The sequence below is a fragment of the Macaca thibetana genome, chromosome 8 (assembly GCF_024542745.1).
Source record: "Macaca thibetana thibetana isolate TM-01 chromosome 8, ASM2454274v1, whole genome shotgun sequence".
NCBI lineage: Eukaryota > Metazoa > Chordata > Mammalia > Primates > Cercopithecidae > Macaca > Macaca thibetana.
In genome coordinates, this window is record NC_065585.1 from 111,880,098 (window position 1) to 111,907,180 (window position 27,083).

The following is a 27,083-nucleotide window of genomic DNA, read 5'->3' on the forward strand; positions in this document are numbered from 1 at the left end:
AACTAACGAGCAAAATAACCAGTTAATATCATAATGGCAGGATCAAGTTCACACATAACAATATTAACCTTAAATGTAAATGGACTAAATGCTCCAATTAAAAGACACAGACTGGCAAACTGGATAAAGAGTCAAGACCCATCAGTCTGCTGTATTCAGGAGACCCATCTCACACGCAGAGATATACATAGGCTCAAAATAAAGGGATGGAGGAAGATTTACCAAGCAAATGGAGAACAAAAAAAAGCAGGGGTTGCAATACTAGTCTCTGATAAAACAGACTTTAAACCATCAAAGATCAAAAGAGACAAAGAAGGCCATTACATAATGGTAAAGGGATCAATTCAACAGGAAGAGCTAACTATCCTAAATATATATGCACCCAATACAGGAGCACCCAGATTCATAAAGCAAGTCCTTAGAGACTTACAAAGAGACTTAGACTCCCATACAATAATAATGGGAGACTTCAACACTCCACTGTCAACATTAGACAGATCAACGAGACAGAAAGTTAACAAGGATATCTAGGAATTGAACTCATCTCTGCAACAAGCAGACCTAATAGACATCTATAGAACTCTCCACCCCAAATCAACAGAATATACATTCTTCTCAGCACCACATCACACTTATTCCAAAATTGACCACATAATTGGAAGTAAAGCACTCCTCAGCAAATGTACAAGAACAGAAATTATAACAAACTGTCTCTCAGACCACAGTGCAATCAAACTAGAACTCAGGACTAAGAAACTCAATCAAAACCGCACAACTACATGGAAACTGAACAACCTGCTCCTGAATGACTACTGGGTACATAAGGAAATGAAGGCAGAAATAAAGATGTTCTTTGAAACCAATGAGAACAAAGATACAACATACCAGAATCTCTGGGACACATTTAAAGCAGTGTGTAGAGGGAAATTTATAGCACTAAATGCCAACAAGAGAAAGCAGGGAAGATCTAAAATTGACACTCTAACATCACAATTAAAAGAACTAGAGAAGCAAGAGCAAACACATTCAGAAGCTAGCAGAAGGCAAGAAATAACTAAGATCAGAGCAGAACTGAAGGAGATAGAGACACAAAAAACTCTCCAAAAAATCAATGAATCCAGGAGTTGGTTTTTTGAAAAGATCAACAAAATTGACACCGCTAGCAAGACTAATAAAGAAGAAAAGAGAGAAGAATCAAATAGACGCAATAAAAAATGATAAAGGGGATATCACCACCGACCCCACAGAAATACAAACTACCATCAGAGAATACTATAAACACCTCTACGCAAATAAACTAGAAAATCTAGAAGAAATGGATAATTTCCTGGACACTTACACTCTTTCAAGACTAAACCAGGAAGAAGTTGAATCCCTGAATAGACCAATAGCAGGCTCTGAAATTGAGGCAATAATTAATAGCCTACCAACGAAAAAAAGTCCAGGACCAGATGGATTCACAGCTGAATTCTACCAGAGGTACAAGGAGGAGCTGGTGCCATTCCTTCTGAAACTACTCCAATCAATAGAAAAAGAGGGAATCCTCCCTGACTCATTTGATGAGGTCAACATCATCCTGATACCAAAGCCTGGCAGAGAAACAACAAAAAAAGAGAATTTTAGACCAATATCCCTGATGAACATTGTTGCAAAAATCCTCAATAAAATACTGGCAAACCAAATCCAGCAACATATCAAAAAGCTTATCCACCACGATCAAGTGGGCTTCATCCCTGGGATGCAAGGCTGGTTCAACATTCGCAAATCAATAAACATAATCCAGCATATAAACAGAACCAAAGACAATAACCACATGATTAGCTGAATAGATGCAGAAAAGGCTTTTGACAAATTTCAACAGCCCTTCATGCTAAAAACGCTCAATAAATTTGGTATTGACGGAATGTACCTCAAAATAATAAGAGCTATTTATGACAAACCCACAGCCAATATCATACTGAATGGGCAAAAACTGGAAAAATTCCCTTTGAAAACTGGCACAAGACAGGGATGCCCTCTCTCACCACTCCTATTCAACATAGTGTTGGAAGTTCTGGCTAGGGCAATCAGGCAAGAGAAAGAAATCAAGGGTATTCAGTTAGGAAAAGAAGAAGTCAAATTGTCCCTCTTTGTAGATGACATGATTGTATATTTAGAAAACCCCATTGTCTCAGCCCAAAATCTCCTTAAGCTGATAAGCAACTTCAGCAAAGTCTCAGGATACAAAATTAATGTGCAAAAATCACAAGCATTCTTATACACCAGTAACAGACAAACAGAGAGCCAAATCATAAATGATCTTCCATTCACAATTGCCTCAAAGAGAATCAAATACCTAGGAATCCAACTTACAAGGGATGTAAAGGACCTCTTCAAGGAGAACTACAAACTACTGCTCAGTGAAATAAAAGAGGACACAAACAAATGGAAGAACATACCATGCTCATGGATAGGAAGAATCAATATCGTGAAAATGGTCACACTGCCCAAGGTTATTTATAGATTCAATACCATCCCCATCAAGCTACCAATGAGTTTCTTCACAGAATTGGAAAAAACTGCTTTAAAGTTCATATGGAACCAAAAAAGAGCCCGCATCTCCAAGACAATCCTAAGTCAAAAGAACAAAGCTGGAGGCATCACGCTACCTGACTTCAAACTATACTACAAGGCTACAGTAACCAAAACAGCATGGAACTGGTACCAAAACAGAGATATAGACCAATGGAACAGAACAGAGTCCTCAGAAATAATACCACACATCTACAGCCATCTGATCCTTGACAAACCTGAGAGAAACAAGAAATGGGGAAAGGATTCCCTATTTAATAAACGGTGCTGGGAAAATTGGCTAGCCATAAGTAGAAAGCTGAAACTGGATCCTTTCCTTACTCCTTATACGAAAATTAATTCAAGATGGATTAGAGACTTAAATGTTAGACCTAATACCATAAAAACCCTAGAGGAAAAACTAGGTAGTACCATTCAGGACATAGGCATGGGCAAAGACTTCATGTCTAAAACACCAAAAGCAACGGCAGCAAAAGCCAAAATTGACAAATGGGATCTAATTAAACTAAAAAGCTTCTGCACAGCAAAAGAAACTACCATCAGAGTGAACAGGCAACCTACAGAATGGGAGAAAATTTTTGCAATCTACTCATCTGACAAAGGGCTAATATCCAGAACCTACAAAGAACTCCAACAAATTTACAAGAAAAAAACAAACAACCCCATCAAAAAGTGGGCAAAGGATATGAACAGACATTTCTCAAAAGAAGACATTCATACAGCCAACAGACACATGAAAAAATGCTCATCATCACTGGCCATCAGAGAAATGCAAATCAAAACCACAATGAGATACCATCTCACACCAGTTAGAATGGCGATCATTAAAAAGTCAGGAAACAACAGGTGCTGGAGAGGATGTGGAGAAATAGGAACACTTTTACACTGTTGGTGGGACTGTAAACTAGTTTAACCATTGTGGAAAACAGTATGGCGATTCCTCAAGGATCTAGAACTAGATGTACCATATGACCCAGCCATCCCATTACTGGGTATATACCCAAAGAATTATAAATCATGCTGCTATAAAGACATATGCACACGTATGTTTATTGCAGCACTATTCACAATAGCAAAGACTTGGAATCAACCCAAATGTCCATCAGTGACAGACTGGATTAAGAAAATGTGGCACATATACACCATGGAATACTATGCAGCCACAAAAAAGGATGAGTTTGTGTCCTTTGTAGGGACATGGATGCAGCTGGAAACCATCATTCTTAGCAAACTATCACAAGAACAGAAAACCAAACACCGCATGTTCTCACTCATAGGTGGGAACTGAACAATGAGATCACTTGGACTCGGGAAGGGGAATATCACACACCGGGGCCTATCATGGGGAGGGGGGCGGGGGGAGGGATTGCATTGGGAGTTATACCTGATGTAAATGACGAGTTGATGGGTGCTGACGAGTTGATGGGTGCAGCACAGCAACATGGCACAAGTATACATATGTAACAAACCTGCACGTTATGCACATGTACCCTAGAACTTAAAGTATAATAATAATAATAAATAAATAAATAAAAAATATCTTAAGAAAAAAAAACAGTGGAAAATTATCAATAAAAAGTTGCAAGTTCTTTAGAAAAGAGCCGCTGATTATCAACATAAAACAATTATAAGGCAAGATAACTTGGTAGGTGATTACAGAAAGTTTCAAGATTTCTATGTTCATTGTCATTTTAGATCATACAGTTCATTCATTTATTCATTCACTAATGTTCAAAAAAAAAGTGAACAAAACAGAGTACCTGATCTCCAGTGAGAGAGAAAATAAATATTTAAACAAAGTCAAAGACTGATAAATAATATCAAAAAATTTAAAAGAGTAAGGGAATTGCTTCTACTTCTAGTCAAGAAGGGCCAGATTTAACCTCCAAGCTGAAATAACAAGAAACAAAACAAAACAGACAAGAATATACATTACAATGGTTTTCAAGACACTGAACATCAGGCAATGAAGGACAGCAATGCCAGAAAAACAAGAAACCGACTAAGAAAGCCATATGATTGTTCCAGATATATTGCCTCAAGAGAATTTCCGGACCACAGGACAGAGAGGGAGAACCCATGCAAAGCCCAGTGGACTCCCTGAGTAGAAGTGGAACTAAAAATCTAAGGATACCTAAGGTAGGTAGATTTTGCAGGGAAGAGTACTGGAGAAGAAAATGGTGAGGAGAAAGAGATGCTGGAGGTCTGCAGAGAGTCTCCCTTGAGTACTGATCAGTACATGCATGTGAGGAAACTGAGTCCAGAGAGCCATTCAAAAAAATTAGAGGAAATCTGGCATGTACACAGTTCTTGGATATTTCTTGTTGCCACCAGCCTGACTTTAAAACCTCATAATTCAGGGGCATTAAATAGAGTTCACAGAAGGATTTTGCCTCATTGGTGAGAAATAAGTAGCTCTAGACTAAACTGCTGTACTGTTCCTACATTACACATCTGAAAAGCAAGATGCAAAAAGATCTGTTTCTAAGCAACTTACCTGCATCCCACAACAAAGCTCAAAAATATTGATAGAAATATAAAAATATCTAGCACTCAGTAATATAAAATTACAATGTCAAGCATCTAATCAAAGATGACCAGTCATGCAAAGAAGCAGGAAAATATGAACCATGATGATAAGAAAAATCATTCAAAGTCAGACCTGAACTCACCCAGATGTTAGAATTAACAGACAAGAACATTAAAACAGATAATATAACTGTATCAACTATACAAATAGTCAAAACTATGGAAGATATAAAAATAATCCCAATAAAATTTCTAGATGAAAATAGAGTGTCTAAGATAAAATCAACATTCATTGAGATTCACAACAAATTTGACAATGCAGAAGAAAAGATTAATGAACTTAAATACATCACAGTAGAAACTATCCAAAATGAAAGACACAGAGAAAGAAATGGATAAAAAGAATAGTATTGTCCTGTGGGACAACTTCAAATAGCTCATATATATGTAATTGAATTCTCAAAAAGAGTAAAGAAGAAGGGCATGATACAAAAAAAAATGGCTAAAATTTTTCTGAACTTAATGAAAATTGTAATTCCACAGATTCAAGAAGCTCAGTGGCTATAAGGACAAAAAACATGAAGAAAACTACACGAAGGCACATCACAATTAAATTTATCAAAACTAATAATAAAGAGAAAGTTTTAACACATCAGAATAAAATAGCATGATACATAAATAGGAAAAAGAATAATAATAGCAAATTTCTTATAGTGAGTAATGCCAGTGAAGTGCTGGTAAAGTACTGAATGAATAAACATCAAATTGCCAACCTAGAATTCTATACACAGAAAAATAAATTTTAAAAATAAAGACAAATAATGATTTTTTAGATTTATAGAAAAGCACAGAAAATTTATCACCAGCAAACCCACAGTACAGATATGTTAAACATATTTAAACATTCCTTAAATTAAAGGAAGTCCTTCAGGTAAAAGAAAAATAATGCCAGATGGAAATATGAATCTATTTTAAAGAAAGAATATTTGAAACGGTAACTGTCTGGGTAAATGTATGAGATATTTTTCTCATTTAAATATATTTAAAAGATAATTGACTGGCCAGGCACAGCGACATCTGTAATTGCAGCACTTTGGGAGGCCAAGGCAGGCAGATCACTTGAAACCAGGAGTTTGAGATCAGCCTGGTCAACATGGCAAAACCCCATCTCTACTAAAAATATAAAAATTAGTCAGGTGTGGTGGTGCATACCTATAATCCCAGCTACTTGAGAGGCTGAGGCACAAGAATCGCCTGAACCTGGGAGGCCAGGTGTGTAGTGAGCTGAGATCGTGTCACTGTACCCCAGCCTGGGCAACACAGCAAGACTCTGTCTCAAAATTTAAAAAAAAAAATACAAAAGATAATTTACTATTTAAACAAAAATAATAACAATGAATTATAATACCTATAACATATGTATAATAAAATACATGACATCAATAATATAAAGAATAAAAGGAAAGAAATACAAATAATACTATTGTAAGGTTCTTGTACTACACATTTAGTGATATAATACCACTTGAAGGTAGACTGTGATATCTTGAATATGTATAAAATAAACTCTAAAGCAACCACTGATAACAATAAAACAAAAAGTTATAGCTAGTAAACTTGCAAAGAAAATGAAACAAAATCATAAGAAATGTTAAATTAATCCCAAAGAAGACAGGAAATTTGCAAAGAGTAAACAAAGTACAGAGGACCAGAAAACAAATGATAAGGAAAAAGACTGAAACTTAACTGTATTAATAATGACTTTAAATGTAAATGGTCTAAACATCCGCAATTAAAATAAATTGTCAAATTGGATTTAAAAACAAGGCACAACTATATGCAGCCCACAGGAAACATATCTTAAATGTAAAACACAAACAGGTTAAAAGTAAAGTGATGGAAAAAATATATACCATTCTAATACAAATCAAAGAAAAACCGGAATGAATATAAGACAAAGTATATTTTAGAGCAAAGAATATTACTGACAATAGAGGAAGTCATCACATATTGTTAAAGAGTTCAACAAATATCAGGAGACATAACAATTCTAAAGTTTTGCACATAGTAACACAACTTCAAAATATGTAAGGAAAAAACTGATAGAATTATAAGAAGCAGACAAATCCATAATTACAGTTGGATATTTCAGTATCCTTCTCTCAAAAGCAGGTTGAAAAGTAGCTGGAATATCAGTGAAGACATAAAAGTTTTGACCAACATTGACCTACATTAACTAGCTTGCACAAAATGAAATTGATAAAACACTCCACACAAGAACAGCAGAATGTACATTCTTCTCAAGTGTATATGGAGTATTTACCAAAATAAACCAGAGTCTTGGTAATAAAACAAGTCCCCATAAGATTAAAAGAATTTAAGTTATACAAATGTTTTCTGAGCAACATAGAATTAAATTAGAAATAAATAATGGAAAAAACTTTGGAAAATCCTGAAATAGAGACTAAATAACACACTTCTAAATAACCTATAGATTAAAGAAGAAATTTAAAAATTAGAAACTATTTTAATGAAATAAAAATGCAGACACAATCCATCAGAATTTGTAGCTGCCACTACAACAATAACTAGTGGAGAAACTGTAGCACTAAACATCCATATTAGAAAATAAGAAAGAGTTCAAATCCCCAGGAGGCAGAGCTTGCAGTGAGCTGAGATCGCACCACCGCACTCCAGCCTGGGTGACAGAGCGAGACTCCGTCATAAAAAAAAAAAAAAAAAAAAAAGAAAAGAAAAAGAAAATAAGAAAGGATTCAAATCAACCTCAGTTTCCACTTCAAGAAACTAGGAAAAGAAGAGAAAATGAAATAAAAAGTAAGTAGGAAATAAGAGCAGAAATCAATTAAATTTTAAAAATCGTGAAACCAATAATGATTCTATGAGAAAATCAATAACATTAATAAAACTCTAGTCAAATTCATCAAGAAAAGAGAATATACAAATCACCAATATCACTAATGAGAATGTGCTATTTACAGAGATTCTACATATGTGAAAAAATAAGGAAGGACGCTACTTTATGCCAAGAAATTTGACAACATTGATGACATGGCCCAGTTTCTTGAAAGACACCAACTACAAAACTCACTCAAAAAAGATAAATAACTCACATAGCCCTACACTGGTCTGATGACAGAATATTGTAAAGAAATCTATCCCTCTCAAGTTGAACTATACATTTACTGCAATCCTAATAAAAATTCCACTAGTTTTTTTAAAAAAAAAAGAAAAGAAAAGAAATAGACTAGCTCTAAAATTCATATGGAAATACAAAAATCCTGGATTAGTCAAAATAACTTTGAAAAGGAAGAATAAAGTGGAAATGCTAACCCTGCCTGATTTCTATTTCAGGATTTATTATAATGCTACGATCAGGGCTGGCTTCATGGGCATGCAGCCTGTGTAGTTGCACAAGGTCCCACTGTCAGAAGAGCTCTGTGCTTGGTTTAATGGTCTTTGTCACTGTCTTGACATTCTTAACTTTTAACAAAGGAACCCGTATTTTAATTTTATCCTAGATCCCAAAAATTATGTAGTTGGCCCAAGCTACAGGAATCAAGACAGAGTGGTACTGGTGTAAAGATAAAGAAATAGGTCAGTAGTCTACAGCCATATCACCCTAAATGTACTTGCTCTCATGTGATCCCAGAAGCTAAGCAGAGTCAGGCCTGGCTAATACTTGGATGGGAGAAATAGGTCATTAGATTAACTGCAGTGTCCAGAAATAAATGCACACACATATGGACAACTGGTTTTTATTACAAATGTGCAAAAGCAATTCGGTGAGGAAACTATAGTCTTTTTTAACAAATGATGCTGAAAACATTTGATATTAATATGCAAGAAAATGAGTTTTAATCCTTTCTTACACCATATATTACATTAACACAAATAACAATAGGCTTAAAGTAAAAACTAAAATTATAAAACCTCTAGAGAAAAACTTCAGAGAAAACATCTGTAACCTTGGGTCAGGCCAAGATTTCTTAGCAACAACATAGAAAGCATGATTCATTAAAGACAATGATAAAGAAGATGTCGTCAAAACTAAAAACTTACGTTCTTTAAAAAAAATGAATTAGAAGACAAGCCATGAACTAGAAGAAAATATATGCAAAGCCTACATTGGATAAGGCATTTGTATTTTTATATATAAAGAATCCCCAAATTTCAATAATATGAAAACACAGCTCAATTAAAATTTGGCAAAATATTTGAATGAAACTCCTTCAAAGAAAATGTATGCATGTAAAACAAACACATACAAAAGATGCTCCGTGTATCTTTAGGGAAATGCAAGTTATAACCACTATGAATAGCTAAAATTAAAAAGACTGACCATACCAAGTGTTGGTGAGGTGCAGAGAATTTGGAACTTCCATAGCCTAATGGCAGTAATGTAAGACGGTACAAACGCTCTGAAAAATACTATAATAGTATCTTGAAAAAGTTAAAAATATACCCACTATATGATCTAGTCATCCCATTCCCAGGTATTTTCCCAAGAGAAAAGGAAAAGCTCTTATCTGTACAAAGACTTGCATGTAGATCTTCATTGCAACTTTATTCATAATATCAAAAAATTGGGAAAAAACTCAAATATTCATCAAGTTGTGAATGTATAATCACATTGCGATGCATCCATACAATGGAATAATACTTTGTCATAAAAAGGAACAAGCTATTAATACACACAACATAGATGAATCTCAAAAGCAGTATGAAAAGTTTAAAAAGCTGGCCACAAAAAAATGAATATAAAATTCCAGAAAAGGCAAAATTATAGCAATAGAAAACAAATCATTAGTTACCAGGGTCCAAGGTGTGGAGCAATGACATTAATTAACGTGGAACATGGATGAACTCTTTTTGGATGATAGAAATGTTCCATATCATGACGTTTGTGATAGTTACATGACTATCCACATTTGCCAAAATTCAGCAAATTATGCATTTCGAATTGTAAAATTCATTGTATTAATTTTGTTTTATGTAAATTGTAACTCAATGAAGCTTATTTTTTTTAATTACTTATTAGAATGCTTTCCCCAGGATAGGATCCTATTGGTTATCCAGAAAAATACAAAGAAATTTATCTTTAATTTCTCTCTATATAATATCTGAAAAGGTTGTCTTCATAATTTTACCTGATATCTGGTTTGGAAAAACAAATACAGTACTTACCCATGCACGAAGTAATACACCAGCTCCAGAATTTCATCTTACAGTCTCATTTGGCTTTCTCATTGCATTTTAAACTGTGTAACACAAAACAAACTCAGTATTAACATTCTTTGTTTACTGTCCTTCCACAAATCGTTCCAAGTCATAGGCATGTAGAAAACATCTCTCTGCAAATTTTTACTAATGTCCCTGAAATCTTGACAGGGCTCCTTTGAAAGAGTCTTTTAGATCCAGAAGATGGTCTACTACACTGCATACCTTAGAATCTGAACATTTAGGGCCTCTCAGAGCAAACAGTTTTGTTAGTAAATTTCATGTAACTAGAATCCTTAATTCTCCGGGAAATGTTTTCTTTCATGTTATCTTAGAGCACCTCCTGGTGTTTAGATACTGAAGGTTTAAATCTTGGATACCCAAGTCCTTATTTTTCTCTACAGCCAGATAAATTATAATTCTTCACAGTAAGAATACAGAAATGAATGAATTTATAAATGTATAAATTATTACAAAGAAATAAACTGAGAGATTCTTGATTTGAATCAGCCCCTTCTTTTTCAAAAGAAATAAAAGCAATATCTACTTACATCATAGTTCTGACTTTAAAAAAACAATGAACACATTGGTTTTTAGCAGCAGTTGATTTAAAAAAAAAAAAAAAAAACAGTTTGTTTTTAGCCATCCAGCCACCCCTAACCCTACATAGAGTGTTTTCCTTCAAAAGGACTGATTATTGCATTTAAAACTAACAAATATTGTCTTGTTATGATTGTAGTCCCAGAGGGAGATGAGAGCCAGTCTCATTAAAGTCATTGTGTGGCCAGGTGGCAAGTTTTCAGGTGTTTGGTCATGTTTTCATTCTTTCCAGCTGGTAAGATGAACCAAAGCACAGCCTCCTCCAGCCTCAGCTCTACCACTGAGTGAGTGAAAAAACAAAAAACACTGGGTCCAAAAAAGGTTAGGATGATAAACAGGGCAGCTGTCCCCATGGGTAATGAACCATTGCCAATCAATGCTAGCCCTGATTGTGCCCTGTAAGCTGGCGTCTGCAGCAGCAGGACCCTTTATCTTAGTCAGGTTCCAAGCAGTTATTAGGGATGGAAAAGGATCAGAACCACTTTCACCGGAGAAAGCAGGTTACAATTTGTCAGGGGCAAGAAAAAAAAAATGGTTTGCAAGAGAAGAGCACAGCTCATACAGCCACGCGTATTTAAGGATGAGGATCTAAATTTAATGCCTTTTGCCTTATGCCTACACACAGACCACTCAGTTTTCCCTAAACTTCTGTTAAAGTAATCAAAAAACTAGGAAACGTAAGAGGAAAAAAATTAAAGAGGACATAGTACATTTTGCTGCATCTCAGTGGTTGAAATAATTTGGAGGCAGGGGAGATGAAAGCTAAAATGTCTTAAGATTATCTGTGGATTTCATTTATCCATACTAACACTCACCCCAATTCCATAGGTAATCCAGAGTCAACTGGAGTTCATGTCTCCCATATGGTTATGAAACAGCCATGTAAGGAGAGAGGAAAGCTTTTAGAATTGAGTTAAATTTTAAAAGCCGAACAGTATAACTGATTTCTTACTAATGTCATCTACCTGTAACTAATAGGTAGCATGTCTTGGTATAAACACCATAAGCTTGAAACTTGAAAATTCATAAACTGGTTAGTTAAAATGATCCTTCTATTTAAGTCTTTTCTTTTTTCAGTTTCTGCTATTTGTGTATTATTAAAATACTTTTTAGTCTACTGAAGAAAATCAGCAGGTGCTTTTTAATTATTCCAACTCCTTTGGAAACCAGATTACTTAATGTAATTACATCTGGGATTTTTAAAAATACTAAGAAGAGTCATTTACAGTTCTTAGGGAATTTGACATACATATTTGACATTTTATAAAGAGACAGAATTGATTTCTCATTTTGACTTATTTTCATTTTGTTGTTCAGAAGAATTACAGAGCAACAATCAGAAAAAAAGATGGCAATGTTTATCTTGAAGATAAAATGTGCTCTTTTCAGCTATGTAAATTTTATTTATAAAAAATCCATTTTGTTTTGTTGTAGTTACACCCAAATGCATACCTAATGAGCATGACATCTCTGGAAAAATAAATAAGGGAAGAATTTGCTCTTACTCAAGTAAAAGAACATTTTATAACTGAAAACAAAACAAATACAGTTACTCAACATAAATATCCAAGCAGGCATAGACAGAATGCACAACTGCTACTATGAGAGAAGAAAACACTCAGTAACTAACAATATAATTTGCATGTTTTAAAACAATTTTATATTTTCTTTTAGAAAGCCAGAATCTTATGAAACTGCTTTTCAATTATCCCCTAATTTTGAATAAATTGGTAAGTGTTTTGGATGGAAAATTTAAGTGCAGCTGTTCTGATATGAAAACCTCCATAATTTCTTACTTGAGTCAACCAGTAAAGTACTGTCAACCTTTCACAACTTCAGAAAAAGCCTCGAGCTAGCATTTATGCCCACCGCAATATGTAAAGGCTGCACTTGGCTGGGATTTGACTCTGGGGAAATTATTCTGAAAGGAGCAAGTCACGAAGGTATAAGCACACAGACTTGTAACACAGCAAAACATTTTCCTTCCGAGTGTAATGAAAAAACAGCTGCACATTTCTCATGGCCCACAGTTATGATCTATGTGTACCAACAAAACACACAGATTCTGCTTTTTATATTAGTGTTCCTGCAACTGACAACAAAATCTCATTTCAAGCAGCTAAAACAAGGCATAAAGTAGAGCTCTCATGATCCAAACAGCTCTCACAGAGGTAACTATAAACTGTGCTTACAAACGCATGCCTTAAAATAACTTGTAATTAGCATAAAGCCTCTAGGGCTTATCATAAATTGAACCATTTATTTTGAAAAAATTAACCCTTTTTCTTCTGAGAGTTATCTCTAATTAAATGATTGAATTGATTTGCGGTCCTTTTTATGTCTCATTTAAGATTAGGATTTGCTCACCTCCATCATTGCTTTCGCAAAGCACTGGTATTTTATTTTTCAGCCAGTTTCTCCTTATAAATATACTTATTCATCAGCTGTTCTGTGTTGGCCAATTAGAGAAACTCCTTTGACTCCTTGTAGATTTTCTTTAAGAAATGATACACAGGACTCTCATCTAAAATTCTCATTTTTTTTAAATGAAGGTGTTTGTGTACAGTAATTGCTTATTAAGAGCCCTACTTGGCACAATATAAATATTATATGAACTTCCAAGTCCTACAGTAAAATTTTGCTGTTACATGAAATACAAAAAGCTGAGCTTTCTGAAAGCAGGCAGTCCCATGACACCCCCCCATGCCCCCTGCCGCCATGTTCAGTAACAAAGTAACAGTTTTCACAAGAACAGAAAACCAAACACGGCATGTTCTCACTCATAGGTGGGAACTGAACAATGAGATCACTTGGACTCCGGAAGGGGAACATCACACACCGGGGCCTATCATGGGGAGGGGGAGGGGGGAGGGATTGCACTGGGAGTTATACCTGATGTAAATGACGAGTTGATGGGTGCTGAGGAGTTGATGGGTGCAGCACAGCAACATGGCACAAGTATACATATGTAACAAACCTGCACGTTATGCACATGTACCCTAGAACTTAAAGTATAATAAATAAAAATAAATAAATAAGTGACATTAGGCATCCGCTATGGCCAGTAGGAAAGCTTCCTCATTAGGAATTGAATGGAAAACTTGATTTAATATTTATATGCAAAATAGTTGTTCTATCTTAAAAGTTTGTTCGCTTAAGTAGCCATAATAATCACCCATTATGTTAGTCTCCAAAATCTTGTACTGTTAGTTTGTTCATGAAATTTTCCTTAAAAATAAGTTATTGCAAAGATAAATTTTATCTCAGATATTCCCAGAACAATCTCCATCAGTAGAATTCAAAGAAATGAGTTAATTGGGGCTGTCAGAGACTCCTCAATTCTTCAGCCTCAACTTACTCAGAGAAGCACGGACCCTCATCAAAATCCTTCCACTTATTGCTGTGTGATGTCTGGTACCTCATTCCGCTTCCTGCACCTTGGATTCCTTCTTCTCTAAATGGAGGCTACATGAGAATTCCTGAGCTTCCTAAGAAAGAACTGAAGTTTACCTTATAAAATTTCAACGATTGCTCTGACAGTGTTTTAATTCGTAAGTTAGGTCAAAGTGTATGATTTCAATGTTAAAAGGAAAATAATGACTCTCAGGGATGACTTTCCACAGGTGGAAGCCAGCTTTGCATGTTGATGCTTATAGGTAGCAGGATTATACAGAAATATGGAAACTGTTGGATGGTGGTAATTAACGTAGGTTTTTTCCATAATCTATACTTTAAGTTTATATAATTGATAGATATATAAACCCATACTGTATTTGTGAAGCCAAAAACACAACAGGAAAAACTTATGTCATTGATATTTTATTACATCTGTGGATATTTGTCTTTGTTTGCTTTTCCTCAAGAGATAGGATTTTAGCTTTTGGATCCAAGTGTTACAGGTTCACTGGCTGGATTTCCTATATTCTGCAATTTTCTAAGTAACCTCCATTAATCTAGATTCTCAAGAGACTTGAGGGCTATTAGATCCTTTAAACTGAAGACTTGTCCTTTTGTGTGCTTCACACAGAATACACATTGAATTTCCATCTTATCCACACAGAGAAATGTTGATTTAAAACAAGTGTACATGGGGCCGGGCACGGTGGCTCACACCTGTAATTCCAACAGTTTGGGAGGCCAAGGCAGGCAGATCACGAAGTCAGGAGTTTGAGACCAGCCTGGCCAACATGGTGAAACGCTGTCTCTACTAAAAATACAAAAATTAGCCAGGCATGGTGGTGCGCACCTGTAATCCTAGCTACTAGGGAGGCTGAAGCTGGAGAATTGCTTGAACCTGGGAGGCAGAGGTTGCAGTGAGCCAAGATCCTGCCACAGAAAGAAAGAAAGACAGAAAGACAGAAAGAAAGAAAGACAGACAGAAAGACAGAAAGAAAGAAAGAAAGAAAGAAAGACAGAGACAGAAAGAAAGAAAGAAAGAAAGAAAGAAAGAAAGAAAGAAAGAAAGAAAGAAAGAAAGAAAGAAAGAAAGAAAGAAAGAAAGAAAGAAAGAAAGAAAGAAAGAAAGAAAGAAAGGAGGAAAGGAAGGAAGGAAGGAAGGAAGGAAGGAAGGAAGGAAGGAAGGAAGGAAGGAAGGAAGGAAGGAAGGAAAGAAAGGAGGAGGGAGGGAGGGAAGGAAGGAAGGAAGGGAAAAGAAAGAAAAGAAAAGAAAGGAAGGAAGGAAGGAAGGAAGGAAGGAAGGAAGGAAGGAAGGAAGGAAGGAAGGAAGGGAAAAGAAACGAAAAAAAGAAAGAAAGAAAAGGAAAAAAAGCAGGTATATATGTAACTTCTTTGGGTTTCTTTAATAACACTTTGGTGTTATTATCAGTTTATCCCTAAAGAGCAGCATTTAGATATTTTCTTTTCTCAAATTGCCTACTTAAGAGTCATAACCTCCTTCTATACTATTAGAAAAGAGTAAATTACACAGTGTTAAAAAACATAGAGCCATAGATATAGTAAAGTAAATATGCCTAGCATTGTCTGTGATGAAATGCCCCCTTTTTAAAGTACTTAAATGCAAACTGGCTAAAAATAGAATATTTTCAGAAATGTTTTGAATCTTCATGTATAGTCTATACAACATTCTAAAGATTATTGAGAATGCTAACACATTTTAAAACAGGTTCCAAAAATAATTACTCTTGGTCGGGCATGGTGACTCATGCCTAAAATCCCAGCACTTTGGGAGGTTGAGGCAGGAGGACTGCTTGAGTCTAGGAGTTCGAGACCAGCCTGGACAACATAGTGAGACATTGTCTCTGCAAAAAATATAAAAATATTAGCTGGGTGTGATGGTGTACACCTGTAGTCCCAGCTTCTCGGGTGGTTGAGGTAGAAGAATTGCTTGAGCCCGGGAGTTTGAGGCTGCAGTGAGCCCTGATTGTGCCACTGCGCTCAGCTTGGGAGACACAGTAAGACCCTGTAATAATAATAATAATAATAATAATAATAATAATAATTAGTCTTAATCAGTACAGAAGCCAAGAGGTATTTTGCTACTCCACCCCACTCCACCCCCAATCTAAGTAAAAACCTTATCTTACGTTGCAAGTGCAATTTCAAAACAAGCACCTAAGCCACCTCCGTTGCCATATTCTCTCCCCAACCCTCCCCTAAGGGAAATTCTGGAAACACATTGTTTTTATTAAGACACCATTTTAATTGTAAAGATAAATTTTCTCATCTTCTCTCTCAAAGTTAATGAGAGCCTGACTAGTAAATTGAAGAGGACTGGCCTATCATAAGGTAGCTTCTTTCCAGGTCTGGATGAGCCCCTAACAAGCTTAGGCAAGTCCTTCCACATTTTGGGGGTACCAGTTGTTTCCTTCATTTTAACATAGGGCAAATGGACCAGCTACATAGACTCTAAGAGTCCACACCTGGTGATGTTTAACCTGAGTCATGGTAAACTGTAAAAATACCAATGGAACCTTCTGAATTTGTATATTCACACTAATTATTTAGGATCACTAATAATTTTAGTAGATACTCCTGATTGATATCATTCAACTCTGATAATAACAAAATATAAAAATATATGGAAAGGGAATAGAAGGTAGGGGAGAATTTAAGTAAAATATTTGATTCTTCCAAAGAAGAATCTTAAAGATTGCAGAACCAAATGGCTCTGCAATTTTGTGCAGTAACTTCTGATATTTGTTCATAAAATGTATTTGAGGTGCTCACTAGACAGACTTGAGAACACCACTGGTAACAACTGTCTAGTATACAATTTGCAGTTAGCAAATAAGATATACATGTTCTGGTAGAATCTAGGCTTACTATAAGAATTTTTCTAAGATGAGCCATGTATTTATAATGTAAAAGAGGGGTTTCTGAATACATCATCTAAGGCTAAAAGAATCATTCATGGTGTCCAGATCCTGGAAGCCTGGGCAAAGAAGATGGAAAATTTTCTAGGTCAAAGTCCATTTCTGTCAATAAGATTCTGCATACATGGATCATGTGAATCTATCTACTTGGTGAGTATAGAAAGTGTTTAGATAGGGAGACACAGAATTGTGATGCTTAACAACCATTTCCTAATAGAAACTCTCAAAATGATAAAAGGGATACCTTCTATCATTTCAAAAACATGATTTTCTTGAAAATTTCAGAAAAGGATTTCATATGCTCCCCTGATAAAAAACATTTTAACACCTGTAGTCTGCAATTTTCCATATCTCATTATTTCTGTATCCTTCTCTCTGTCTTTCCGTAGACGTAAGATGTTGTTCTGTTTGCCCAGGCTGAAGTGCAGTGGCATGATCACAGTCTACTACAACCTCAAATTCCTGTGTTCAAGCAATCTTCATGTTTTAGCCACCCAAGTAGCTAAGACTACAGTTGCATGCCACCACACCCAGCTACTTTAAAAAAAAATTTTTTGTAGAGACAGGGTCTCACTATGTGGCCCAGGCTAGTCTCAAACTCTTGGCCTCAAGTGATCCTCCCACCTCAACCTCCCGAAATGCTGAGATTACAAATATCAGCCACTACATCCAACCCTGTATCCTTCTCTATGAAAATGTCACTTCCTTTTATTGATATTATTTTTCTCATTTTTCACATAATGTTCGGTCTGGATGCTAATCCTTGTTCTGTTGCTAACTTCCATTTGTTCCTCTTAACCTCTCTAGGATATGTATTTCTCCTGCTATAAAGCTAAAGCCTTGAATTGTGTAATTTAAAAAAATTATTTTAACCTTTTCACTATAAAATAAGTAGAGAAAATATACATTTAAAAATGTGTAGCTAAATGAATGACTACCACCCTTGTAAGCACCACCCAATTTAAGAAATATAACTTTTTCAGCCACTTGAGCAGCTCTTCATAAGCCTTGTTCCAGACACCAATCCTCTCTCTCTCCTCAATGTTACCAATACTCTGATCCTTATATTACTCATCTAGGTATCTTCATACCTTTATAGACCAAGGGTGCATCCACACACATCATAATTTTTTCTTCCCTTGTACCCCATGTCTATTACTATGATAATGCTGTGTAATAAACAACCACAAAACGTATTACAGTAGTACACAGCAGTAAGTTCTAATTATGTCTGGAGTAGTCAGTTGGGAGCCCTACTGATCTTAGCAGAACTTGCTCATATATCTGCATTTATAGGCGTCTAGCTCCTTGATGCTGGCCTCAGTTTGGATGATCTTGATGGCTTGGCTATATTCCTTCTGCTTCCCAGTTCCCAGCAGGCTAAAGTGCAAAAATGAAAAAGCAAAAAAAAAAAAAAAAAAAAAAAAAAAAAAAGCCAACACAAAAAGCAAATATATCAGACATTCTGAGGCTTAGTTTTGTATTAGCACACTGCCACTTCTACTTCCTCCTAGGACAAAGCAAGTTACATGGTCATGTACTGAGTCAGAATAGAGGAACACTGCAAAGTAAGATGGCAAAAGACATGAGCATAGGGAGCAGTGAAAAAAATGGAGCCGTCTTTACCATCTACCATAGTCTTTTCTCATGACGACAATTATTCATTTCCCCATACATGCTGAGATACATTGCTAGTGGTGACACTCACAAGACTCTCCAAAACATCTCATCCCATAGAGCATCAAGTTTAAGATTCAGCAACTTGTGGTAGACATATATCAGGACTTGATGCAGATTAGGTTCCCTGGAAGGTATATTCTGAGAAACAAATTAGCACACACTATAATTATTTGGGAGTACTCTTGAGACAAACTCTTACAGAAAATAAAAGAAGGATTAGACAGATGGAGATGTTGATCTGTGGTTCAGTTCCAAGAAACACCCAGGTAACCCAAAAGAAATTCCACAGCTTTCAGTGACCCCTCATAATTGTGCCAAGTTGGGTATAAACGGCTAGAACTTCATGACCAAGGTGAATCAGAGCTGTCCCTGTAAGAATATATGACCTTGGGAAATAAGCCATTGGAAATGTCCAAAGAGGGATGACAACTAAGGACTATCTTTAGTGAGCACTCCAGCAGGTGAGAAAATAAGTCCTTCATTCCTGAGGGGTATCTAGGCAGAACAACACGCTCTCCACCACAAGTATAGATATGGCTCGTCTTGATCTAGAGGCCTATGAATTAAAATACAAATCATCATATAGTGGTGAAATCAGGCGAAATCAGGCAAAATAGTCACAATAAACACAGCCATTCACAAAGGGGAAAGATAGGAGGCACATTGTACTCACTGGTACATAGCAATTCTGCAATCCCACTGGATGGTGGGTCTATTTTTAGGATGAATATTTCTTGATAATGCCCCGGTTTGGCTTCCTGGGAATGGCTTCTCAGTCAGTTGTTTTCCACAGCCCTTGGCTCCATGTTCTTGGAATCCTTGTTTTTCCATCACCTTATTTGGCCATTTTTGAAGAGAACATGAAAAAATATACCATTTGAACAACTTTCTCAGCCTGTTTCTTGCCTGTAGAAAGTTCAGGTTCCATATGGCTTTCAGAATTTTGACCAGTCCAAATTAATGGCAGTTTTACTAGTATAGCAGAATAAAAACCTTCTGGGTTTCCTGTGGTCTTTAATCCAGCCCATGTCATTTCCCAAAAGCTGTAAACCCAATTACAAACATCCCCCACCAATTTAATTACTGCTACAGCTACATTTGGCATGTCAGACTACAGTGGGAAATATTATTATGATTTCTAGAAGTCAGAATTCTAGGTCATTGAGGAAAACAGCAACTGTCCAGGTTCCTGTCTACAACTAAAAGCAATAAAGAGAAATAATAAGAAAAACAAAACTGCACAAATTATGCCCTCAGCATAAGCTGAACATAGAGAATACCCAAACTTCATGATAACTGTAAGTAACAAAAAGAATAAACACCAAATCCCCATGCATGGTTTCTCATGGTCTTACCCTGCTGGCCAGTGTTGTGGTAAGCAAAAGCATACCTAGAAAAACGATAAAAGGCAAAAAAGACTCATTATACAGAGAGAGAGAAAGAAACATAGCAAATAAAATATACATAACTATAAACTACTGTGTCAGGGTTTAAAATAAAAGTTGCAACCATATAAATATAAATATAAACGGGCTAAATATAAATATAAATAAAATGGGGTAAACTATTAATAAAAGCAAAGGATTTTCAGTTTGGTACACAGAGCAAGATGTAACTATATGCTACATACAAAAAACACACATAAAACAAGGTGAATCAGAAAATCTAAAATTAAGAGATGAACAAAATATTAAAGTCAATGGAAACAATAAGAAATCAGGAAACGTGATCTGCTATCAGCCAAACTAGAATTCAATCCAAAAAAATTAAATATAACAAAAATGTTAAAAGTCACAACTTAATACTAAAGAGTTACAAGATCTAGACAGCATGTACAAGGGAGATTTTATAACCATACACCAAACTTTGTAAGCATATACGAAATTTACAGCCATATAAGGGTAAATAATACACCTCTTCTCAAGTGCAATAAAACGTTTACAAAACATAATCAAATGTTAAGTCACAAAAAAAATCATAAGTTTCATAAAGTAGAAATATCACAACAAATAAATATCGTAATGCAATAAAAACTAGAAATTGTTAACAGAATCAAAGAGCAAAAACCCTCTTCCATGCACATTTTAAGAAAAAATGTTTATTGGAAAACATTCTACCTAAAGGGAAAATACAAACTTACATGACAAAATTTCTGAAAAAAAAAATAATGGAAAGATGTATTGAAATTAGTATTTAGAGGAAAATTCATAGAACTAAATAAATATTTCCAATAAAAAAATTTAATGAAATTAAGAAATTAAAAACCAAGCTCAAAAAACAATAAAAAAAGCAAAACAAAAGCACAAAGGAGCATAAAATAAAGATAAAAGTAGAAATTAATCAATTAAAAATAGAAAAACAGTAGACTTATTAATCAAACTCCTCTACTCTGGTTTCTCTTCAGATTTTATAAATCTTTTGCCATGGAAATCAAACTCCTGTAGGTTTGAAGAAATTAATAAAATAGGGGAGAAATTATAACATAAAAAATAGAAGATGACAACGGGAAACAACCACTGAATCAAAAATTTAAAACACCGTGACTATTTTGCAGACCTCTATGCAAATAGCTTTGAAAACACAGGAAATGGATAATTTCTTAGGGCAATAAAATAAATGATATTTGACTCAGTTATAGATAGACAACATTTTCCATAGAAGATAAAAAGTAAGCTATTAGGAAACTACATCACCAAAAAAGCACCTTGCCCAGATAACTTTAGAAGAAAACTCTAACAAATCATCAAAGATTTGATATTTCCAACATTTCATAGAGTGTTCTAGAACATTAAAGATGAAGAAAAAGCTCCTAATTTTTAAGAAGCAAGTACTACACTAATACCTAAATCTAAATTTTTAAAAATACAAAAAAACCTACAGAGCAATATGTTTATGGATATTGATATAAAAATACCAAGTAAAACATTAGCAAACAAAATCCTATACATTGTGAAATTAATACAACATGCCTAAGTGGAATTTATTTCAGAATGCAAAGTTGGTCCAATATTAGATAACCCATTGGTATTATAATCCACATTATTAAATCAAAGAAAAATATTTATGTATCTCCATAGATAATAAAAAATCCTCTGAGGAAATTCAATACTGATTCCTGGTGAAAACACTCAAAAAAAAGAAACTTAAAATTTCTTTCTTAACATGATAAGTTAGATAGATTTCCTAAGCCAATATCTTACTAAATTGGAAAATATCAGAATCATTTTCATTAAGGTTATAAATAAGACAAGGATGACCACCATCCTATGACTATACACCATTGTATCAGAGGTATTACCTAATGCAATTAGAGAAGAGAAACCAATTAAAGGTACAAGAATTGGTAAAGAAGGAGTAAAATTATTGCTACTGGCAATGATATTTGGTTGGTGCAAAAGTAATTGCGGTTTTTGCAATTAAAAGTAACAGCAAAAACCACAATTACTTTTGAACAAACCTATTAGTATGCCTTAAAAACTTTAGAGAATCAATGATAAAAGAAGGGTTACCCATGAAAGGATTCAGTGAAGTTGCAGAATATAAAAATAATATGGTGAAATCAGCAACCTCATTTAAACAAGCAAACCTGTTAAAGATTATAATGGTAGAGAAAACTTCATCTGCAATAGCAACAAGGAGAGTAAGTATATAGGCATAAACTTAGCAAATCATTTGTGAAACCGTATGAAGAACTTTAAAAACAAAGAAATTTCCAGGTTCGGCTGCAGGTAAAGGGCTAGGATATTATCACTTCTGTCTACAGCAAGAAAAATTTGTAAACCAATGACTTTTCCTGGACCCATAAGGAAATTGAAGTTTCAGCGTAAATCAACACCCCCAAATCTGGAGAGACAGGCATTTACACAGAGGCACAGCTAAGATCTACTTACCTGAAACTTAAACTTCTTGAGCCATCATCTGGTAGGAACACTTAAGTAATTATTTTAGTAAATTGCTGGAGACTGAGTGTGGACTAGCATGAGCATGAGAAACTCCTTGATGGCTGAGGTCTGAGGCAGACCCCTAAATATTCAGGAGCTTTATCTCCAGGAACCCCAACAGATAATCATCCCATCATGCCTCTGCAGGGAGAGGGAAAGAGTAATAATTGTAAAGTAATATCTGACCCTTCTTTGAAATAAAGGCCTACTATTTAAGAGAAGAGGCATTTTTTGAGCTTATGTTACATGGGGGAAGGTCATTCCACCCACTCCAAGCCCTTCTAGCTTTCCTATCTCACCTCAGAGGAAAAAATAATCAACAGGAGCCAGGGTTTTAAGGAAATGGACTAGGAAGACTGCATCCAAGGAAGGGAGAAGGGAGCAGAAAGAAAAGAAAAAAAGCTATACCACTGGGAAGACAGTGCTGATGGTCATAGCCAAAAGACACAAACCATTCCCCCTCACCAAAACACTGAGACTTAATTTTAACATTATATACAGACTGCTCTTCTTCCCCACCTTTTACCACCATACCATCAGAGCTCCAGTGTAATAATAATTGATTACATACAAAAGAGCTACAAGACACTGACTTTCTCTGAAGAAGAGAATGTAGGAATCCCTCAAGGGTAGAGGCAAAAACAAGGACACTGAAGGGTTCTGAAATCTGTGGCAGCTATAGCTACAGCAACATTAAACCCATATTAACATAAATTTTCTCACTGAAAACATATTTACCTCAGCCCCTAGTACATAACACAATGTCTAGTTTTCAATACAATACTATGAGGAATACCAAAAGACAAGCAAAACAGTCTGAAGAGACAAACCAATCATCAGAGTCAGACTCAGATGTGACACAGATGTGGGAATTATCAGATGGGGAATTTAAAATAACTATGATTAGTATGTTAAGGGTTCTAACAGAAAAAGATAGACAACATATAAAAATGGGTAATGTGGCCAGGCGCGGTGGCTCACACCTGTAATCCCAACACTTTGGGAGGCCAAGGCGGGCAGATCACGAGGTCAGGAGACCAAGACCATCCTGGCTAACACGGTGAAACTCCGTCTCTACTAAAAAAAATGCAAAAAATTAGCCAGGCTGGTGGCGGGCGCCTGTAGTCCCAGCTACGTGGGAGGCTGAGGTAGGAGAATGGCATAAACCCAGGAGACGGAGCTTGCAGTGAGCAGAGATTGCGCCACTGCACTCCAGCCTGGGCGACTGAGTGAGACTCCACCTCAAAAAAAAAATGGGTAATGTAAGGAGATAGATGGAAACTCTAAGAAAGACTCAAAAGGAGGTGCTAGAAATCAAAAACGTAGTAATAGAAGTAAAGGATGCCCTTGATGAGGTCATCAGTAGGCAGGACATAGCCAAGGAAAAAATCAGTGAGCTTGATGATAAGGCAATAGAAACTTCTCAAACTGAAATGCAAAGATAAAAAAAAAGAAAGAGGGAAATGAACCCAACAAAACAGGACATCCAAGAACTATAGGACAATTTCAAAAGGTGTAACATCAGTAGAAGAAGGAAAAAATGAAGCAGAAGAAGTATTAGATGTAATAATGGCTGAAAACTTTCCAAAAATAATGACAGAAACTGAAACAGAACCAGAAAGCTCAGAGAACACCAAATAGCGTAAGTAACTGATATGGTTTGGCTGTGTTCCCACCCAAATTTCATCTTGTATTCCCACATGCTGTGGGAGGGACCTGTAATCGAATCATGGAGGCAGGTCTTTCCCATGCTGTTCTCGTGATAGTAAGTCTCACAAGATCTGATGGTTATTATAAGGGGGAGTTTTCCTGCACGAGCTCTCTCTTTGCCTGCTGCCATCCATGTAAGATGTGACTTGCTCCTCCTGGCCTTTCAACATGATTGTGAGGCTTCCCCAGCCATGTGAAACTGTAAGTCCATTTGAGCCCCTTTCTTTTGTAAATTGCCCAGTCTCAGGTATGTCTTTATCAGCAGCGTGAAAATGGGCTAATATAGCAACCCTCACCCCCACCTTCAAAAAACCACCCCTGCACGTATCATATTCAAACTGCAGAAAACCAAAAACAGAGAAAACCTTAAAAGTAACCAGAGGAAAAAACATATTACCTGTAGAGGAACAAAAATAAGAATTACAGTGGACTTCTCAGAAACCATGCAAGCAAGAAAAGAATTGAATGAAAAAAAATGGAGTGAATATTTAAAGTGTTGAAAGAAAAAAATTCCACCAACTTAGAATTCTATATCTAGCAAAATGACACTTCAAAATTAGGAGAGAAATAAACACTTTATAAGACAAACAAAAACTGAGGTAATTCATCACCTGCAGACATAGTTAGTAAGAAATGTTTAAAGAAGTTCTTCAGGCAGAAGGACAATGATGTGGTTCAGAAACATGGATCTACAAGGAAAGAGAGAGAAATGAGAGAATAAATTAAGGTAAAACAAAATATTTTATTTTTCTTATACTTAAGTGGACTAATAGATGACTGTTTAATGATAGCAACGTATTAAGTAATTACAGCATATAGATCAGTAAAATAAATGACAACAATATCAAAAGGGACAGGAGGGAAGAATGGGAAATAATATTGTATTATAAGGCAACTACACTCTACATGAAGTGGCATACTGTTTCGTGAAGTTAGACTTATATTAGTTAAAACATATATTGTAAACTCTAGAGCAATCTCAAATTCTTTAAAAGTATAATTGATATGCTAAGAGAAGGGATAAAATGGAATCATATAAAATGCCCAGTTAAAAACATAGAAGGCAGAAAAAGAGGGGAAAGAAGAAACAAAGAATAAGGGCAACAGATAGAAAATAGTTATAAGCATGGTACCTGTAAATCTAAATATATAAATAACCATCACTTTAAGCGTAACAAACTGGTCTAAATACACCAGATAAAAGAGATTTTCAGGGTTGATAACACATTAAGATACAATCTATGTTGTCTATAAGTAATCCACTTTAAATTTAAAAAGACTCAGATTAAAAGTAAAGGGATGAAGAAGAATATACAATGCTGACATGTATCAATAGAAAGCTGGAGCAGCTATATTAATGTCGGACTAAGCAAATTTCAAAACAAATAAAATAAGCAGGGGTAAAAAGGAGCACTGCATAATGATAAAGGAATCAGTTCTCCAATGTCTTTGTGAAGGTATATTCACCTAACAACAGAGCATCAAAACATGAAAGGCAAAAACTGAAAAACCTGAAAGGATAAATAGACAAATACTCCATTATAGAGACTGCAACACTTCTATTCAGTAATTAGTAGGAAAAGCAGAGAGAAAAATCAATAAGACTATAGATTATCTGAAGTATCAATCATTATCAATCAACTTGATCTAATTGATATTTATAGAATATTCCATCCAATGTACAACAGCAGAATGCATAATCTTCTAAAACTTGGAGCATTCACCAAGACAGACTACATTGTGAGCCATAAAACACACATTAACATAGGTAAAAGAATAAAAATCACGCAAAGTATGTTTTTAGACCACAGTGGAATTAAGCTAGAAATCAGTAACAGAAAAATAGCTGGAAAATCCCTAGATATTTGAGAATCAAGCAGCATACTTTAGAATAAGCCATGAGTCATGAAAGATATCTAAAGAGAAATCTAAATATATTTGGAAATAAGTGGATCCAGGATACATTGTCAGTATTTAAAAGTAAATTGCTGTCCTACATATCATCAATGAACAATTGGAATTTGAAATTTTAAAATAATACCATTTGCCACTGCACCAAAAATAGAAAGAGAAAAAAAAATAAAGAAAAGAAATACTCAGGGATAAATCTAACAAAATATGTATAAGTGGAAAACTACAATGCTCTGATGAAAAAAGAACATATAAAAATAAATTAATAAAAAAATTATGTTCATGGATTGGAATGTCCAATATTGTCAAGATGTCAATTTTTCCCAATTTTATCTCTAGAGCCAAAGGAATCCAATCCAATTCCTAGGAATCTATTTTGTAGATATCAACAAACTCATCCTGAAGTCTATAGAAGGGCAAAAGGCCTACAATAGCCAACATAATACTAGAGAAATGTAACAAGTTAGATGACATACTACTGATTTCAAGATTTACTACAAAGCTACCATAATCAAGGCAGGATCGTACTGGCAAAAGAATAGATATATTGATGAACTGAACAGAAATGAGA

At 35.2% G+C, this 27,083-nt stretch overlaps 1 long non-coding RNA gene across 1 annotated transcript; it reads right to left on the reverse strand.

Annotated features, from left to right (window-relative positions):
- Positions 1–20,257: 20,257 nt before the first annotated feature.
- On the reverse strand, positions 20,258–25,290 carry LOC126961822 (uncharacterized). Its single transcript, XR_007728431.1, has 3 exons — positions 25,213–25,290; positions 22,841–23,032; positions 20,258–20,340 (listed from the first exon to the last, which is right to left on the reverse strand). It is a non-coding gene; the product is annotated as an uncharacterized LOC126961822 (long non-coding RNA).
- Between the last annotated feature and the right edge of the window lie 1,793 nt (positions 25,291–27,083).